This window comes from Triticum aestivum, unplaced genomic scaffold, assembly GCF_018294505.1.
Source record: "Triticum aestivum cultivar Chinese Spring unplaced genomic scaffold, IWGSC CS RefSeq v2.1 scaffold117689, whole genome shotgun sequence".
In the NCBI taxonomy this organism is placed as follows: Eukaryota; Viridiplantae; Streptophyta; class Magnoliopsida; order Poales; family Poaceae; genus Triticum; species Triticum aestivum.
Window position 1 is genome coordinate 16,074 of NW_025228871.1, and position 8,277 is coordinate 24,350.

Sequence of the window (8,277 nt, forward strand, 5' to 3'; positions counted from 1 at the left end):
AATGAGGTTTTTTTGTGAAGGAACTACCAAATAATTGTTGTAAAAATGGACCAAATAAATTTTATAAAATACTAGGCCATGTTTAATGCACAATTGACCAAATGGTTGGGTGTCAAAAGTTTTGATCCACCTCTCGTGAAAAAGACAAATTGTCGCCGATTCAGTTGGAAGTGGGTCAATTTTGAACTGCAGCTGCCTCATAGTTTACTCTTTATTTTTTACAAAAAAACATTTATAGGTACATATGTATCTATTTAATCATAGAAACACCAAAAAAATTCCAAGATTCAACCACTAGCTAGGAACGGTCAAGCTCGCCATTTTGAGCGCATTTTGAAACGGGCATAAAAAATTCAAAAACAATCAAAAAATTGGGAAACCTTCGCATTGTGTCATTATATGTGGCCAAGCTCCTAGGAAAAATAACAAACTTATAATACAACAATTATTTTAAAAAAGTGTTCTCAGAAACGAGCTATCACGTGTGGAGATCAATGGCTTTCAAGCCAAATGATTAATCTTATGGCCACATTCATGGCATAGTTTGTTCAAATGATCTCATATTGTGCACAAGGGTGCATCTTGGAATTACAAACAATGTTGCCAAAGGGAGTTTTCATTTTCTTTGCACGGAAAATTCATTTTCCATTTTTCGAGTGCCCGAAATGAGGTATTTTTGTGAAGGACCTACCATATATTTGTTGCAAAATTGTACCAAATCAATTTTTTAAAATACTAGGCCATATTTAATGCACAATTGACCAAATGGTTGGGTGAAAAAAGTTTTGATCCACCTCTGGTGAAAAAGACAAATTGTCGTCGATTCAGTTGGAAGCGGGTGAAATTTGAACTGTAGCTGCCTCATAGTTTGCTCTTTATTTTTTACAAAAATCATTTCTAGGTATATAAGTATCTATTTAATCATAGAAACACCAAAAAAAATTCCAAGATTCAACCACTAGGTAGGAACGGTCAAGCCCGCCCTTTTGACCGCGTTTTGAAACGGGCATAAAAAATTCAAAAACAATCAAAAAATTGGAAAACCTTCACATTGTGTCATTATATGTGACCAAGTTTCCAGGAAAAATAATAAACTTGTAATACGGTAATTATTTTAAAAAAAGTGTTCTCAGAAATGAGCTATCATGCGTGAAGATTCATGGCTTTCAAGCCAAATGATCAATCTTATGGCCACATTCATGGCATAGTTTGTTCAAATGATCTCATATTGTGCACAAGGGTGCATCTTGGAATTACAAACAATGTTGCCTAAGGGAGTTTTCATTTTCTTTGCACGGAAAATTCATTTTCCATTTTTCGAGTGCCCGAAATGAGGTTTTTTTGTGAAGGAACTACCAAATAATTGTTGTAAAAATGGACCAAATAAATTTTATAAAATACTAGGCCATGTTTAATGCACAATTGACCAAATGGTTGGGTGTCAAAAGTTTTGATCCACCTCTCGTGAAAAAGACAAATTGTCGCCGATTCAGTTGGAAGTGGGTCAATTTTGAACTGCAGCTGCCTCATAGTTTACTCTTTATTTTTTACAAAAAACATTTATAGGTACATAAGTATCTATTTAATCATAGAAACACCAAAAAAATTCCAAGATTCAACCACTAGCTAGGAACGGTCAAGCTCGCCATTTTGAGCGCATTTTGAAACGGGCATAAAAAATTCAAAAAAAATCAAAAAATTGGGAAACCTTCGCATTGTGTCATTATATGTGTCCAAGCTCCTAGGAAAAATAATAAACTTATAATACAAAAATTATTTTAAAAAAGTGTTCTCAGAAACGAGCTATCACGTGTGGAGATCAATGGCTTTCAAGCCAAATGATTAATCTTATGGCCACATTCATGGCATAGTTTGTTCAAATGATCTCATATTGTGCACAAGGGTGCATCTTGGAATTACAAACAATGTTGCCAAAGGGAGTTTTCATTTTCTTTGCACGGAAAATTCATTTTCCATTTTTTGAGTGCCCGAAATGAGGTATTTTTGTGAAGGACCTACCATATATTTGTTGCAAAATTGTACCAAATCAATTTTTTAAAATACCAGTCCATGTTTAATTCACAATTGACCAAATGGTTGGGTGAAAAAAGTTTTGATCCACCTCTGGTGAAAAAGACAAATTGTCGTCGATTCAGTTGGAAGTGGGTGAAATTTGAACTGTAGCTGCCTCATAGTTTGCTCTTTATTTTTTACAAAAATCATTTCTAGGTACATAAGTATCTATTTAATCATAGAAACACCAAAAAAATTCCAAGATTCAACCACTAGGTAGGAACGGTCAAGCCCGCCATTTTGACCGCATTTTGAAACGGGCATAAAAAATTCAAAAGAAATCAAAAAATTGGAAAACCTTCACATTGTGTCATTATATGTGACCAAGTTTCCAGGAAAAATAATAAACTTGTAATACGGTAATTATTTTAAAAAAGTGTTCTCAGAAATGAGCTATCATGCGTGAAGATTCATGGCTTTCAAGCCAAATGATCAATCTTATGGCCACATTCATGGCATAGTTTGTTCAAATGATCTCATATTCTGCATAAGGGTGCATCTTGGAATTCCAAACAATGTTGCCTAAGGGAGTTTTCATTTTCTTTGCACGGAAAATTCATTTTCCATTTTTCGAGTGCCCAAAATGAGGTTTTTTTGTGAAGGAACTACCAAATAATTGTTGCAAAAATGGACCAAATAAATTTTATAAAATACTAGACCATGTTTAATGCACAATTGACAAAATGGTTGGGTGTAAAAAGTTTTGATCCACCTCTGGTGAAAAAGACAAATTATCGCCGATTCAGTTGGAAGTGGGTCAATTTTGAACTGCAGCTGCCTCATAGTTTACTCTTTATTTTTTACAAAAATCATTTCTAGTTAAATAAGTATCTATTTAATTAGAAATACATGGTTTTATGGCGAGACATCGACGTTTGGACGGTGGCCGAGGGCCCCAACTCTTGAGCGCGTAAGCTCGCATGCCCGCCGCGTGGTCACCGTGTGACCGTGGCGTTGCCATGTGTTCTGGGTGGCCTAGGCATGTCTAGTGGGTTGGGAACTCCCGAGGTAGGTGCTAGGAAGAAAATCACAACATAAGATTCTCACGAGGAGACCAATCGATGCTCAAACATGAATAAGCAGCCAAGTGTTTGATTAGCGGTACGGGAAATGTACATGGCTAATGGGCGTGAGTTTTGGCTGAGGATGATTAGTTACTAAGAAGACCGTCTTCACAAATTTTCAGCTCAAAAGGAGGAGCCTAGGTGGTACTTGCTTTGCAAACCACCACACTGGACATAAATACAAATGTTGAAGCTCGGCTCAAAATAATGAATGGATTGAACTGGCATTTGGTGGAGGATGGTTATTTGGGCATAGGAAAGCACTGTAGAAAATGGATACTATTTGGACATGCCAAAGTGGTACTTCCTTCACAAACTGTTACTCTGAACAGAATAGGAAAATGAATATTTTTGAATTATTTTTTAACTAGGCAAGGAAGGGTTTTACATATTTGACGAAGATATGACCCAAAGAATTTATGAGATTTTTTGGGGAATTTTGGGAATGACAGAAATATAGGTTGCTTCACAACCTAGGGCAAAAACTGCCACATGGACATGACACATAGGCAAAACTGATGAGGTGGCGCCTAGTCATAGCAACCCACCACAATTTACAAGGCTATGACCATCTATATTGGTCATTAACAACTAGAAATAAGGCAGCGGACTAGTGCTGTTTGCTTTATGACCTTTTCGTGTGAGGAAATTACGACCTTTCTGACCAAAATGGTCGCAATGGTTTAGGGTTTGGAGCCCCCGAACAGCTTTTTACCAATTGGTCTGAAATGGTCATAAATTTATGACCAATTCTTCGAGGGTCACTGACAGAAGGTCATAAGTTGACATATTTCTTGTAGTGCATCACCACCACGCCGTTGTGCTGCTGCTGGATGGAGTCTTCCTCAACCTCTCCCTCTCTCCTTGCTGGATCAAGGCGTGGGAGACGTCACCGGGCTATACGTGTGTTGAACGCGGAGGTGCCGTCCGGTCGGCACTAGGATCTCCGGTGATTTGGATCACGACGAGTACGACTCCTTCAACCCCGTTCTCTTGAACGCTTCCGCTTAGCGATCTACAAGGGTATGTAGATGCACTCTCCTTCCCTTCGTTGCTGGTTTCTCCATAGATAGATCTTGGTGACACGTAGGAAAATTTTGAATTTCTGCTACGTTCCTCAACAGGTGGTGCCCTGGTCAGGCTTTCCGGGCGGCAATGGCGTCGGTTGTACATCTTTTCTCTTGGGAGAGCATTTGCATTGTCCGACGGATCGGCGCCTCGTGCCACGGCGAGGGGCTAGGGAGACCCTTCGGAGATGTAGGATGTTGTCAATGGTTCTGTCGGAGTCTATGGAGCTGTTAGCGTTCCCTTACATGCTAGTTGGATCTCCGCAAGGCTTGCTGGTGTCTCGTCGGGATGGATTGCACTCAGTGGAGGGCTCCATTGTCTTCAAGCAGGCCTTGTTCTTCAGTTTCTTCATCTTTGCTTGTAGATGACAGGAAGCCTATTACCTGCTTGCACAGCACTATGTATCCTTTTAGCTGTTTCTTTGTTCTGTCTTTGTAAGTTAGCGGTTGATGTAATCCTGGCCGGTTGATGGCTTTGTTAATTCAAAGCCGGGCTCTTCTTGAGCCTTCGTTTAAAAAAAAATTGGTACCGGTGCTTCGAAGGCTCGGAGCTTGGCCATGAGGCTTCTTCTTCGTTTTTGTCGATCTGCCGTTGTTGGCATTTGTTTCTCTTGTATTTTCTCTTTCTTTTTTCTTTTGGGCGTGACTGCGCTACTTCCGCCCCAACACATATCGTTGGATGTATCGGTTGGTTGCTTTTTATACAAATCGGGGGGAAACCTTTTCGGTAAATCTTGTAGGTTGATTTCTAACATTTTTCAGTAGGGAGTCTTGGTGTAGACCTTGAGATCCCTCCACCGCGACTCCATGTAGTGCGAGGGGTTCGTCTGCGTGTACACCCCAAACTTGAAGTAGTGGAAGTCGCTGCCGTAGCCCGGCACGATCAGCGTCTCGTCGCCGTCGATGAACACGGTGAGGGCCGACGCTTGGATGTTGTGGACCAAGTTGAGCCTGAACCACCAGTCGTAGATGTGTCTGTCGACCACCTTGGTCTCATCATTGTAGTACACGAGCCGTCCGCCGTAGACGTGCAGCATCAGTGTCGTGTTCCGCGGCGGCCTGCCAGGCCGAACACCAGCATCACGGATACCCCGGTTGTACCCCTCGAACTGCCACACCCCAGAGCTGTACGTTATCTGCTCCACCCCAGAATTGGAAACCAAAATCGGCAGGTCAAACTAACAAAACTCCATGGCTGTGATTAATCTGTCAGAAATCATTGTGAGACACTGATGCGACTTACGTTGAGCAGGATCTCCAGCGCAGCTTGGTGGGGCTGCTGGCGTGGAAGGGCTTGTCGTCGCAGTAGACCCAGAGCCGCTGCACGTCGTCGGCGCAGAGCTTGTTGCGCTGCTCCTGCGGCAGGTCGTACGGCTTGTGGAGCTTGAACCGGTCCTCCGTGATCTCGACGGCGGTGAAGCCGGCCGTTGGGTCGGCGCCGGCGGCCGGGCTGCACGAGTGCCACAGCGTTGAGAGCATGACCAAGGCTGTTAGAGTTGTGTCGAATATTATATACAAGGTAGATTACAGTTCGACTTGTAGTTGTATTATGTTTAGATAGGATATGGAGTCGTGTCCTAGTAGGACGCTTGTATTCTAGGCCTCTCATATATAGTGAGGCTAGACACATGATGTAACCAATGCCAACATAATAGCACAGGCGCGCAAGAGGGAGCCGGCGCCCGGGTGGCCGGTGTGCGGTATTGTGACGGTGTCACGGGGAGGAGCGCCCGTAGCCAGGCTCCGGGGATGTAGCCATATCGGTGAACCTCGTTAACAAATCTCGGTGTCGTGCCTCGTGTGATTGCTTGGTCCTCGAATGATCAACGGTATGCCTCGGATTTATTATAACAAGTGGTATCATGAGCTAGGTTGTCAGGAGGTTGCTGGATTGTTGATCTCAATGAGGAAAGGAGCGAGAGAATTCGTGGAATCGGTCGAGCTGGTCGCATATGGCGGCAGAAAAGTTCTGCTTGCGGCGAAGATTCTTTGCTCGGTAGGGATTGGAAGAGGCGGCGGTGCAACGCGTGGCAGAGGAACCTATCCGTCGGATCGCGAGCGATCTCGCCGAGTCCGTGGTTGAGATCGGAACCAGCAAACGCGTGTGCGTGTGTCAACAACAGAGGAGACGTGCGGCGGTCGATCGGTTGATCGATCGGGCGAGCGAGTACTTGAAGGTGTGAAAGATTTGTTGGCGCAATAGGGATGCTTGAAGGGGTTGCAAGAAGTCATGTCAGCTAAGATGGATTATCATGTGATGGTTGGAAATTCGTGGAAGACGATTTGGGAGCCTTGAGCGTGTCATGTAGCCGGACAAGTTCGGCTGGGTCGGACTAGATACTCTGACGGATCGACATGAGTCGGTTGGAACAAAAGACGGTGGTGGGATCTGCGACAACGACATAAGAGCGTTATGTTGATGGTGACCGACTTTTGGGTGTGGAAACACGTGCCACAGGCCCGAGGGCTTGTGTGGCTTTGACAAGACTATGGCGCGGAGTTGATTCAAGACGGTGCACATGAGAGCTTGGAGTCAACGGGGCGCGGGGTGGCATGTACGACCACCATGGAGTCATGTTGAAGGTGGAGCTGGAGTCTGGAGGACTTCACTCGGTGCTGATTGAGGGGCTACGGCGTAAGTGCGCAGAGAGTCGAAGCCTATTCAGCAGAAAAAGCGAAGGACACGTAATTCGGACTGGAGCCCAGTGTCTGATGGAAGCGTGAAACTTGTCATTGATGATCGGTGGTACTCTGCAGTGTGAGTTGACTGGTGTGGGTCCGCGGCCCTTGAGACTCGACCGGACAGTGAAGGTTCGACGCATTAATAGCGGTGAGGCGTGCGATACGCACGGTGCATGGAGACGGACCAGGGCTCTGGTGGTCATACATGTGGTGAGACAACTGCGAATTTGACTCGGAATGACTACAAGCAACGGTGAAATTCTTTCAAGTTTCAGGCAGGCAGTAAAGAAAGGAGCGGTGATGTTGAGGTCAGGTAACTCTTATGTGTGACGCCCAATATGTGAGGTGTTCATTTCCACGCAGGTCAGTGATCAGTGTGAGATGGCGTTGGACTGATACTCTGAAAGTTGGGAGCAAAAACTAGAGTAACAAGGAACTTAATTTTTCTCGAGTGTTGACTGTGGTCAACAAAAGAAGGGACTACAAGTTGCAGTTGGAGTCATATGGAGTCTTTGGAGTAGCAACGGTGCTCATGGGATAAGCTCAAGTCCAATGTACATGGAAGTTTGATACATTAACGAACTCAAGGTGTTGGAGAATATTCGCCAAGGTGGAGTTTGTTAGAGTTGTGTCGAATATTATGTACAAGGTAGGTTACAGTTGGACTTGTAGTTGTATTGTGTTTAGATAAGATATGGAGTCGTGTCCTAGTAGGACACTTGTATCCTAGGCCTCTCATATATAGCGAGGCTAGACACATGATGTAACCAATGCCAACATAATAACACAAGCGCGCAAGGGGGAGCCGGCGGCGTGTGCCGACGCCCGGGTGGCCGTGTGCGGTATTATGACAGTGTCACGGGATGAAGCACCCGTAGTCAGACCCCGTGGATGTAGCCATATCGGTGAAGCTCGTTAACAAATCTCGGTGTCGTGTCTCGTGTGATTGCTTGGTCCTCGAATGATCAACGGTATGCTTCGGATTTATTTTAATAAAGGCACGGATCCATGGCGGCAGGCGCTTGGCCATGGTTAAGGGAATTACCGCTCCGATGGCAACACGTTCTGGTAAAGTGCTGCTTGGATATAGTGGAACCCGTATAGTTGATTTCTTTTCAGTAGGTGGCAGATAGTACTTCGAAACGAACGGATACTTCCTGGAGTAAACAGCTTGGGCTTGCGAAAACTTGCTTCTACGCACGGCGGCATGTGCTATGCTTATCTCGACCATACATACATGCACTAGGGGATCAGCGACCACGCAGTTAATGTTCTGCGTATTCGGAATTTACCAAATTGTATGGGCAGTACTCTGCGGCGGAAAACCGGCGGAACGTTTCGGCCGGTCAAACCAGAGCCGCTCGATATGAACCCTCGTAACCGCCAGATCT

The 8,277-nt window shown here is 44.4% G+C and overlaps 1 pseudogene; it reads right to left on the reverse strand.

The window, feature by feature from the left end:
* Nucleotides 1–4,962: 4,962 nt before the first annotated feature.
* LOC123174689 (citrate-binding protein-like) lies at nucleotides 4,963–7,916 on the reverse strand (annotated as a pseudogene).
* Nucleotides 7,917–8,277: the final 361 nt, after the last annotated feature.